We start from the raw sequence: 12,236 nt of genomic DNA, 5'->3' as shown, positions 1-12,236 counted from the left end.
CATCTTTGGGGCCCCCCTCAATCAAACCAAAGGAATTAAGTGATCAAGTATATCTGGTGGCACCTCCCCCCAACTGTGAGCAAAACCCATAGGTAGACATGCCACCTCGCAGCATTCAAAATAAGCATGTTTACTCCCTTTAAATCCCCTTACCCTCTTCACTCTTGCTCTGATCAGATTGATAAACAAGTAGCATTTGAAGGCCAACATTAGCAATCTACGAAGAGGTTACTTCTCTTCTAGGATAGAAACAGGATACTTTTTATCAATATTATCCGGGAAGGTATGCAGCCTGTAGTATTAATGCAGTACTGTATGTAAAACGTACATGTAACCCAGAATAGGCAGAGAGCACACATTAGCTGACTCAGAGAATGCAAAAGTGCTCAAGCATGGATAGAGTAGACCCATTTTAAGGAAGGAGAAAGCTACACATACCATAGCAAGGATAGTGCAAGCAGATTGGAAGCTACCAGGAAGGTGCCTCTATCCAGACAGACTGAGATTAGAAGTGGGACATGGTTTTCAAATAGCGTTGCCATTAGAGCTCAGGGGAACAAGTGCCTGTGGTGTGCAATATATCAATGCTCACTATTATAGTGGAAGCAACCCTATAGCCAGTGAAACCATGAGTAAGGCTTTTATGAAGATCATACCCTGAGAAGGAAATCACACTGAGGGGCTGACAATTTTGAAAGGTTTAGGGACTGGCAACACCGAGAGGTTAGGCAATACAAGATTAAATGAGATGCCCAGGATCACATATTGCTTTACAGGGTGAAGCTGGGATTTGTGCCAACTCTGCAATTTCTGCATTTGAACACTTTCTTTTCCAGCTCTTAACATGTACTAAAACAATCTCATTTTATAAAACTGACTCGCAAAGTACATAAATCACATTTCCAAACCTGACAATTTTTTAAACCAAAATATTACAGAAGGGTGTTACGCAAAAATGGGAATGATTCTAGCTACGTTCTCTCCATCATCAAGGGAAGTAGATAAGTACCAGCCTTCCAATCGATGTGATATAACAGATTTAATCTAGGTATGTCTTTTGTACTTTTAAGCTTTAAATACTTCCAAAACAATGGCTTGTGAAATTGTCATTCATAAACGTGCACGAAAACCTTTTGACTTTTATACAAAAAGTTGTTTGCATCAAAGGAACAGACCTTAAAATATGCTTGCCCAATGCCTACAACATCTGGTCCGCTCTCTCCTGTCTACCACCCCTTCCACTCAAATGGCCTACATAAAAAGAAAGATCAAGCAATGAGCTAAACGATGCCACTAGCATGCAAGAAGGCAAACCTCACAGAAGACCGCACAGTAATGCAAGAGATATATGATTTGACCAGGATCACTGTATCATCTGCTGGCAAAGCCTGGATACAAGCATGAACACTTTCGTCCCACAGTCTTTTATTCACCTTTTGGACTAATAGTTTATGCTTATCTTTGGAGGAGATTGCCTAGGTTTTAGAACGCCCCATCTGAACAAACCAATTTCTAGACCATCACCATACAAATGACATGTTAGTTTTTATAGCAACCCCTATCTGATGCAGGAGCATTGCTGATAATAGCATCTCTTATGTTGCAAAACCAAGTACATATGCAGGTAGGTTTATAAACTTCAGACATAGGAAAGGTACAGCCAGCCTTGCTGGAATGTGCTCTTCTAATCTTTCATTTGAAAATACATCTCTGCAATGCATGCTTAACACACTGAGCTAACCCCTGAACCATTGTGGCACTCAATTTATCAATATGGATTTCAACTTTGGCTATTGCACATTAACAACATAATTCCCACAAGAAGGAAACAATGGTACAGCGCCCTGATGCCTATGGGCTGCGGCGCTGTATAAATAAACAAATAAATACAGAATTTTTGCAGTATGAAACGCACAAACTTTGTATTCCACAGAGAACATAGAAAGCATTACATAATTAATTGATCAAGGCAGAATGTACTTGTCAAAACAGACAGACAATAGGTTTAGCACCTCAGCAGCATGCCATAAAATCTCCAGGCGTGTGCTATTTAAGTCTGGTGAACAATGGAATCTTACTTTAGATCAGACAGCCTTGTGGGGGCCCCCTCCAAGGTGGGGGCCCTGGGCAAGTGCCCTTTTTGCCCTCCCATAAAGACATCTCTGGTTCCAGGACATCAAGGTAATGTTAAAACAGCTGCAAACCAGCATACAGTCCCTGGACGGGAAAATGGACACTTTCACCTGCAAGATCGACCACATGCAGGTCCACCTAGACAAACACAGAGAACGATTGGACGAAGTGGAGGAAAGGGTGTCCAGTGTGGAAGACGGGACATCATCACTGACCAGGGATATGGTACTGGTTTACTGTGCTGTAAAGGAGTTTACCGACGAGCAAGACGACTTACAATCTAGGTCACGAAGGAACAATCTCAGAATAATCGGAGTTCTGGAGTCAGTGGAGCAGAAAAACATCGAACCACTTGTGGAGGAGATGCTGCAGGAGGTGCTGGGACGGGAGGAATTCTCATCGATCTACATAGTGGAGAGGGCACACCTAGTGGGAGGAGGCCAATCCCAGGAGCGCTGCCTCGTCCGGTTATAGCCTGCATGTTATATTACTGGGACACTGCTCCTTGCAAAGCCCGGGAGAAGGGGACAGTAACCTACAAAGAAGACACAATTAGACTCTTTCCAGACTGCTCAGATAAAGTACAGGCCTCTAGAAGGACATATACTGAAGTCAAGAAACTGCTACGCGACAGAAGTATTCGATATGCCATGTTGTTTACAGCCAAGCTGCGCATAGAACACAAAGGACAAGCAATCTTTTTTCAGACCCCAGAAGAAGCCAACGCCTTCTTGGAACTGCAGCCAAGAAACCCCCGGCAATGGAGGAACAACGGGTGATGACACGCTCGGAAATGTACATCTTTAATAAAATACGACATTGAACACTGAACAATGTTGAAGTCCAGGTGGGTCGGGAACCAACCACGTAAACACACAGGTGTGTGAGGAGGGCTGGACCTCTAGCAGTCCCTCAAGCGAAAGTTCAAATTATGTGTGAAGTTGTGGGGGGGATACAGATGATGAGTTGGGGGATCAGCTGAGGGAGGGTTATGTTTGGGGGGGAATAGGAGGGGCTGCAATGCACTGACGAATTAGGGTTGTCGGTGGAGGAGGGTGGGAAGACCGGTACAAGCGCTACAACATTTACGAATTGTGTGATGCATGGGCAGCATAAACCGAAGATCGCAGGCTCGAGCATTCTATCACATACACACTGTGCAGAGCTTAGGCGGTGGGTACGAAAGGAAGTGAGATGGGCAAATGACCGGAGAGACTGGACCCCCAGAGACACCAATGTCTTAAAGTAGGGCAATGGCCATGCTTAGTTTTTTTTCCTGGAATGTCAGGACACTAAACTGCCCCACAAAGTGTTGGAAGGTCTTGCTATCTATTCAGTGAATCTAAATTTGCAAAGAACTGGGGATGCCATATATATTTCTCGTCATACCCCTCATGTGCAAGAGGGGTGGGCACCCTTATACATAGCTCTGTTGGGTTTCATCAGACAATTGTTTGGTAAAGATGGGGAAAGCAGGACTCTAGTGGTTCAGGGCACTATCAAGGGGAAATTATACAAGATAGTTCATTATTACAGTCCGAATCAGGACACGGTAGACCCACTGGATTGGATAGATCGGCAGTTGTGGGGGTTGCCACTTGGGAAGATAATCTGGGCCGGCAGATTCAATGCAGTAATGCACCCTGCACTTGACTGGACAGGGGGTTGTCACGGGACAGGTCTTAGGGGGACTAAGAGGCTGCAGGGAATGACTCTTACATTAGAGGCTGAAGACGTCTGGTGGGTGAGAAACCAGAATGAGCGGCAATACACATAATACACATGCCACTCAGTGCCCCATAACTCAGCATTGCGGCTGGACTTCTTTTTGGTGTCACAGTCGCTGCCTGAGCAGGTGAAGAATGCAGAGATCCTCGCCCGCACCTTGTTGGATTATGCCCCTGTACTGCTGGTCGTGGGACTGTCGGACTGGGTGTTGGGAAAACTCCCCTGGCAATTCAAAAGCGATGGCCTCACAGACACGGTGTTTCAGGAAAACCTAACAGCAGCCATAGATAACTTTTTAAAAATTAATGTGGGATCTGTGAGATCTGCGGGGGACGTTGTGGGAAAGCTTCAAGTGTGTGATTAGAGGGGAATGCATATCCAAGGAAGTGGGGATACTTAGGCAGATTAGGAGGGAATTGACTGCTAAGGAGAGTAGTATACGATCAATGCAAGCAGCTGCCGCCACCCCGACAGACCATGAACAAGCAGAGATTTTACAATAACTACAGGAGTTTCAAGCGTTGGCACTCAGAGAGGTTAAATATATTGGGGGGGCAGATTGTGATACACCAATATAGGGAAGGACAAGCACCGGGATGGCCATTGGCAAGGGCAACTAAGATGGATAACCTTAGAGTTAGGATCCCAGCGATAGTAGATGAGCAAGCGATGGACCCGTTTGAGGATAAAGAGATAATACAGCAATTCTTTAAGTTTTATAATAATTTATACTCCTCCCAAATCCAGGCGTCCCAGTTGGACATAGATGCGTATCTAGACCAGGTAGCCCTACATTGGTGCACGCACAACCAAAGGGAACAACTAGGCTGCCCATTGCCACTGGCAGAAGTGTGGAACGCTATCAAATCTTTACCAAACGGGAAGTCGCCGGGACCTGACGTGTTCATGGCAGAATTGTACAAGCACTACGCTGACAGACTAGCCCCTCACCTGCTGGCAATGTTCCAACATTGCCTGGAGGAGGGACATCTGCCAGAATCACTGAGGGGGGCAATGGTGGTGGTGTTATTAAAGCCGGATAAGCCCAGTAATGAGTGTGCCTCCTACATCCCAATATCGCTTATCAATATAGATAATAAAACACTTTATCCCGGCGTGATCCACCTCCTATGGACTCAGGAGAATGTTTGGGCTGATCACAGCAGTGCAACAAGAGCATTCAAAAGTGGCAGTCGTACTAGACGCCACTAAAGCATTCGATTCGGTTGAATGGTCATTTCTGTTTTCTGTGCAACGCATGGGGATGGGGGAGCAGCACATAGTTATGGTCACCTTATTATACACACAACCGGTAGCCATGGGGAGGTTGAACGGTCAGATGACCCCGACGATGGCACTGGAAAGGGGAACACAACAGGGGTGCCCCCTCTCACCATTGCTGTTCGCCCTGGCAATAGAGCCACTGACAGAAAGAATAAGGGAGCTACACTTACACTATGGGGTTCAGCTACACACCCACAGAGTAGTGATATCACAGTATGCAGATAATATGGTGCTGTTTATTAAGGACCCCAGTGTTAACCTAGACCCAATAATGAGAGATGTGCAGCAATTTGGGAAACTTTCGGACCTAAAGGTAAACTCGTCTAAATCAGTCCTCTTCCCACTAACAGAGGGGGGCTGAGCAATACCAAGATGGTTAGGGATTCCAATGGCCCATGGTCCAATACCACTATCTGGGGATCAATATAGCTAGGGACAATAAAGTGGTATATAACAGCAACTATGTGAGAGTCCTAGAACAGGCGCGTGAGGCCATGGCTAGATGCAAGAATCTTCATCTTAATCTATATGGCCAGATATACGTCATTAAAATGACGTTGCTCCCCAGGTTCCTCTACGTCTTTTTGAATGCCCCAGTAGTGATACCGGGGGGGAATACTTCCAAAGCCTGAAATCGCGATCTCACAGTTCATATGGGTAGGTAAACAAGCCAGAGTATCCTGGGACAAGCTAGTGGCACCTATACAGGATTGCCCGAATTTGAGACCTACTATAATGTGGCAGAGGCGGGATTTATCCGGTATTGGTATGAAATGCAGGGGTACAGGAGACAAGTGGAGGTGGAGAGGGCAATAGCAGCACGGGCCCGGCTGAGATCGGTCATTCTTACAGCGCCGGGTAGAGTTCAACAAGCATGAAACATGGTGGAGGTAACCTGCCGAGCCTGGACTCGTAAAGAGCACAAGACTGGGGGGGAGGTCCTCTATTCCCCCTAGACTCCCTGTGCTGCACATTCCGGGGATCCCCATTACAAGCGCGGCAGGGTTTGTAACCCTGATGAGGAGGCTGGGTGTGGCACACTTTGGGGAACTTTTTCCCGATGGGATGTTCATAACATTGGATGGGTTGAGAGAGAGAAGGGGAGATTATCGGCTCTGGGCATATTCCTATACTATAGATTGAAAGTAAGCGTGCACCAGATATTCACTGCTTTTCCTGAGCAGCCACAGGTTTCCCACACAATGGACAGACTGCTTCAGGGAACCTTGGGCTGCAGGGTGATATCAGGCCTATTCTCTATGTGCATACATTCTGAGGAGATGGATAGGATCTCGCTGCAGGAGAAATGGAAGGGAACATTGGGGCGGGAGATTTCGGAAGAAATGTGGAAATATTGCTATAAGGGGGACTAGAAAGGGAGCCATCAACTTACATCAGTTCTACTACACACCGGCTAAGTTGAAGGAGTACTTCGCGGACACTTCGGGGAAATGTATAAGATGTAATGGGGCGCAGGTAGACTTTCTCCATGTAGCCTGGAGCTGCTCGGCCATACAACTATTTTGGGAACAGATGTTCAAAACGATCAGCAGCATCACAGGCCAGGAGATAGACCAAACCCATTGACGGCCCTGTTAAGTTATATTTAGACGGTGCCCAAGCACACTTGGACACTTGTTGGGCTGCTCCTCATACTGGCTAAGAGATGGGTGGCAATGCTGTGGGTGGGAAAACGGAGCCCTAAAATTTCTCAATGGAAGGCTGATATCCTATATTGTAGTGATATACAGAGTGGGTGGGGGGGGGTCACTAACCGGAAGCCAGTGCTGTGACAGAAGTATGTGGGATGCATATATGCAATTCTGACAATCTGGTGCTGAGGGGGAGGATCCCGCTGCATTCGAGCCTGAGCCATGTACTGAAGGGATGGACGAGACACGGATTAACTGTACATACAATCTCCTAAATGGCACAATCAGTACCCACCAATCAAGAATGCTAATCTGCATGTATCATTATATGATGTAAATGTGATCCAGGGCCTAACGAACAAAGTGTACTTTGCTAAATATTGGGTAGTACCGGGGGGAGGGGAATGGAGGACAGTGTGACTGTTGGCACATGGTGCCGGTTGTTTTCTAACTGGCAATAAAAAAGAATTAAAAAAAATAATTATTAAACTCATTATCACAGTTCCCATCACTCATTTTTCTTAAATATTAGGGGTGGTGTAATTAACACTTACGAAATTGCATTGAGCCCATATGACACTGGTCTTCCCTTCATGGTATGTAAAGGCCCTTTGTGCTCAAAAGTTGGCAGGGCAGGTCCAGCCAGCACAACACTGAGCCCTACCATTCTGCACAGCTTTCTGTACCTCCCTCAACAGAGCACTCAGCCAGCAGCTTCTGTTTTTTTGTTTACATTTTGGGTTTGCAAGCGAGACCTCTGGGGTTTGTGGCTGTGACCCCCAAATGACATCCCTGTGTGTAGGATGCACACCCCTCTTAGTTCCAGCACTTTACAGATCATATTCTGCAGAGGAATGAATAACCCATGGTGTGGGCCTTGCTTACATTGATATTTCTGCAGTATAAGTCAACAGAACCTCTCTTTTCATTCTCCAATGCTAGACTTTTCTCTTTTGGGATAAAGAGATACTATATTTTGGCGAACATTGCAGTCTGAGATAACTGACGGGATAGGAATATTTAACCTACTCCATTAACCTGACATGGTGACGCATGTTTTAAGTCATAAGACTGTGTGTTCAGACTGGCTATTTACCTCTTTCCTCATCTCGGATTAAACAGAAGCATTCACAATATGCTTTACTGACATTGAGGAAAAGGCTGACTTATCCTTCACATATTTAATGGTACGCTTGAGTGCTAGTGTGAAGATTGGGGTCTCAGCCGTGTGAAGATTGGGGTCTCAGCCGTCCTAGTCTCGCCAGCTGGGGACATTGGTCTTTACTTAGGAACTGAAGATTGTGGCCCCTCCTCCTAAAGTCTTGATTAACTTCATATTTTTGTTTTATCTCTCACCTGCAGTTCCATTAGAATGGGGGCATTTGCAAATAAAAGAGGAAACAGCCAGACTCAAAGGCCCTCATCACGGGTTGGGCAGAGCAGTAAAAATGCAGCAGTAGCGCTATTACCGCTGCATTACAGCTCTGCCCAATCCCAAGCTTGGGCAGAAAGTTGGAGATTTACCTCTAGCTTTGAGCTGGAGGTAAATCTTGACACTGTCCACCTGTTTTTGGCACTTAGCGCTGCTGTAATAGCATCCAGAATGCCCCCTTGGGTGCAATGGACCCAATGGGAATGGAGACTTATCGCCCCCCCCGCCCGCCACTCGGGATCCAGCGCTAATAGCCCCGGGCCGAGTTGCGGTAATGAGGCTTGTGAACTTGTGATGAGGCCCAAGTCTTCTGATAACGATATGTCTGATAGATATAGCTAGGCTGACAGTGCAGACCCTTCCCTGGCAGAAATGTAGGCCCTTTTACAATCTATGGCACAAGACATACAAATCCTCAATCAAGATATGACAGAATCAGAAACGACTTAACTGGGAGTCTCAATTTCGTGGATGATGTTGAACAAATGATCTAAAAGCTAGAGTTTACTCACATGCAAGTAGCCTGCCAGAGCTGATTTTAATTTTTACATACGATCATGAACCAAATGGATAGACTAGAGTGCAGTATGAAAATAATGGACTCTGCATTGATAAATACCTGACCCCACTGAGATTGGTCGTATTCATCATTTCCTCAGACCAATAATTGATCCTGGCAGGCCTCTGCATCCAGATCTTGCCTGGATATTACATCACTCCATTCATGAAAGGGTTCTCCCTTTCACTAGAGCTCAACAGCAGTTTTTATGGGAAGGACACAAAATATGGTTTTATCAAGACCTGGTACCCCGGAGAAGCGCAGAAAATTCCAAGATGGAAAACATACCTCGCAGGAACAGGGCATTCAATACAAGTGAGAATTTGCCTGACTTACACTTATGTTCAGCATCAATAAAATGTTTGGAGGTGACAAACCCAAAACAAAAACATCACTATGAAGTTGGATTGTCATTGTCCTAGAAGCACACACAGACCCCACAATACATATGACTAGGGAACGTTACTGACAGAAGAACAGCCTTTGAATATTCAAGGATTGACCTTCTCCACTACTACCTGAATGGTTGTAGTTATTTCCTTTCAATTGTGTTATGATTTGTCATCCATTCTAACATGCTGCTTATCTCATTGTTTTCTGTTTCATCATCAGCGATTTGCCATCTCTAATAAACTTAAAGGTATTCTCAACTTTTTGTGGCTCCTAAACTCAGGAGACCTTTTTGCTCAACGTCCTGTGAGATCCCAGATTAATGCCTCTGGCATTTCAAGTTAACTGGCTTTAACTCCATTTGCTACTTCCGTTACTCCAGATCTAGGTCTTTATTGAAGCTATTCAGATTAGAATACATGGGGTGACAATCCCTATTGCATGCACACAAATCTAAACGTATTTACTCAAATAGCAGGCCGATGTAGCTCTTCTTCAAGACATCCACCTCCCTGCAGAGGAACATGTTAAAACGGGCAGTAGATGGATGGGCCAAATCTTCTACACTGAGGTGCCCACTCACAAGCGCTGCGGCATCACAATTCTGATTGGTAATCAGTTCACCTTTGTAGCAGAAAAGAAAGATTGTGGATGACCACGCTGGGCATTGGATTATGGTGTCTGAAAGATTGGGCTCTCAACACCTGCGCATGTCATCAGTTTATGGCCCTAACCAATTTGCTAGGTCCTTTCTCACCGACCTAGATGGGGTCCTGGACTCATGCTTGGGTCATCTATTTATCAGTGGAGAATGGAAAGAGGGTTTTGATTTTACTGTTGGAACAGATTCTAGGTACTCCTGGCAAGATGGTCACCATTTATTCGAAGATCGTTGGCTGGTAGACAGGTGGTGATTACTAAATCCATCAGGTTCAGACTACACGTTTTATCTACTAAACAGACTTTTTCAAATGAATTGTGTCCTCCCACGTATTCCTCATCTTTGATATATTCGCAAGTCTGCTTGCAGCTTCGGAAATTGTTGATAGTATCGGCTGCCGTACGTCTTTGAGTCATGGTATTGTATTATATTGTATTTTGTCATTTATATAGGCTCTTTCACCACTTGTGTGGCTTCAATGCGCTGTTTCCTTGGTTGGAATGCCCTTGGTGACTATAGTTGATGTGGTTAGAGATTCTCCGGAGATTAGTTTAGATGCGTGTGTGCATGTTTGCCATTCTAAGACTTGGGTGGCTGGCAAGACTCGACTAGGCAGCCCAGTAGAGGTCAGACACATGGGTGGGTGCTCCTGAGGGTTAGAGATAGATTGCTGTTGTTGAGAGAGTATGTGTGAGGCCAGCTATACTGGGTTCCTTTTGGGTGTTGATCGCTTTATGCTAGTGGCAGAGGTGTTGGGGTATGTCCGGGGTTTCAGTCTGAACGGCTATGTGTGAAACTAAGCCGGATGTGCTTAGCCGTAGACCTTAGCCTTAGATGTTCTATCATGCATCGATGTTTGGCCATGCCTGTGGCCTGTGTCCATGCTAGTGGTGTGAGTTATACGTACCGTAGGTTGCGAGATTGCTCATTTGTCTGGATCAAGAATTGAGAGTCCTGTAGCGATGGGCCTAGGTTTCATACTGTAGCCGGTATCAGCGTATAATAAACAGAGACGGAGTCAAAGCCTAGATTGGAGGATCCTGTACAGTAGGAAAAAGGCCTATGTTTCATAGTGTCAAAAGTTTAAGCATATGGCAAACATAGATCAAGGCTACACCTAGATTTGAGGATTCTGTATAGTGGGAGAGAGGCCTGGGTATCACCCTGCAGTATGATTTGTCATATAGTAAGCGAAGGTGGAGGCTGCACCTAAAGTTGATAATCCTGTATGGTGGGCAGGTGACTGAGGTTTGGCAGTGCAGGAGGTCTCTAGATTTAAGGTGGAGGGGGCCCTAGACTTGAAAGGCCGTAGGTTTCAGCCTATTGCATAGTAAGTATCCGTAATGTAACAGTCATTGATAGTTTGTTGTACCTAGCTTGGGGAATAGGTTTGCGATGGGGGATTGCTAGTGTTGGGAGCTTCCCAGAATGAGCGATGGGGGTTAACAGTGGCAGTGAATAGTTGATGATGTGCGTGTGCTAACCAGGGCCACTTATCTCATTGTTAGTTATCTCTCATGTGGACTGATGGGCCGAAAGCTGCTGGCTTACCTGGACTACTAGTCGGCAGGCAGTGTTGTTGAGCGGTATGTGGTGGTGTGTCAGGTGAAACCGCTCTGTAAGCAGTGGAGTTTATTAGTGGTTTAATCACGGGGTGCTGTGGCTTAGGAGAGTATTGAGAAGAACCAGGTTTTAAGGGCCTTCCTGAATTTCAGGTGGTTTTCAATGTTGCAAATATGTAAGGGGATGGAATTCCAGTTGATTGGCGCTTGGATGTAGAAGGCGGAGCCGCCAAGTCTTAAGGAGCTATGCGGTGGGATCACTAGGCGAAATGCATTGCGAGATCTAAGGTTCCTGGAAGGTTGGTAAGCAACAATTTAGGCTCGCAGAAATTCAGGGCCAGTGTTGTGGATTGCGCAATGGGTGATACACATGGCTTTGAAGGTGGTTCATCCAGCAATAGGGATCCAGTGAAGGACTCTCAGGGTAGGGCTGATTTGTTCTCTGGCGGGAAGGTTAATGAGCAGGCGTGCTGCCACATGGTCCTTGACAGCCTCCATCCTGTATTTGGCCATGATGTCGATGCTGGTATAAGTAGCTCACTTGGCGACCACTGCCTCAGTTCCATTTTTCTGCATGCTCAGCACGCTTCGGACGATTCGTCGCCTCAGCTAATTCTTTCTGCGTAATTCCTCCTGAGTCGAATTTGTCTACACCGAACACTGGCTTCAACTGGTGTTCTGATTCTGGGGCTAAAATGTCCATTACGAATCCATATTGGATCGGTTTGTGGTGTCTGGGTGTGGACCACAGAGTTGACAACTGCAGCTCCTGTCAGTCGATGACAGTGAAGCCCTTGAGGGAGCGGAAAGTGAAACCCATGGCAGGTAGGCTTCT

The 12,236-nt window shown here is 45.8% G+C and overlaps 1 protein-coding gene across 3 annotated transcripts in view; it reads left to right on the top strand.

Moving 5' to 3' along the window:
- The window catches only part of LRRC71 (leucine rich repeat containing 71), a 1,520,862-nt gene that overhangs the window by 1,422,151 nt on the left and 86,475 nt on the right, over positions 1-12,236 (top strand). The gene's annotated exons all lie outside the window — the stretch shown is intronic.

This window comes from Ambystoma mexicanum, chromosome 1p (genome assembly GCF_040938575.1).
Source record: "Ambystoma mexicanum isolate Mex_15411 chromosome 1p, UKY_AmexF1_1, whole genome shotgun sequence".
In the NCBI taxonomy this organism is placed as follows: Eukaryota; Metazoa; Chordata; class Amphibia; order Caudata; family Ambystomatidae; genus Ambystoma; species Ambystoma mexicanum.
Note: the sequence above shows the minus strand (reverse complement) of the source record. Positions and strands in the feature narration are given on the sequence as shown.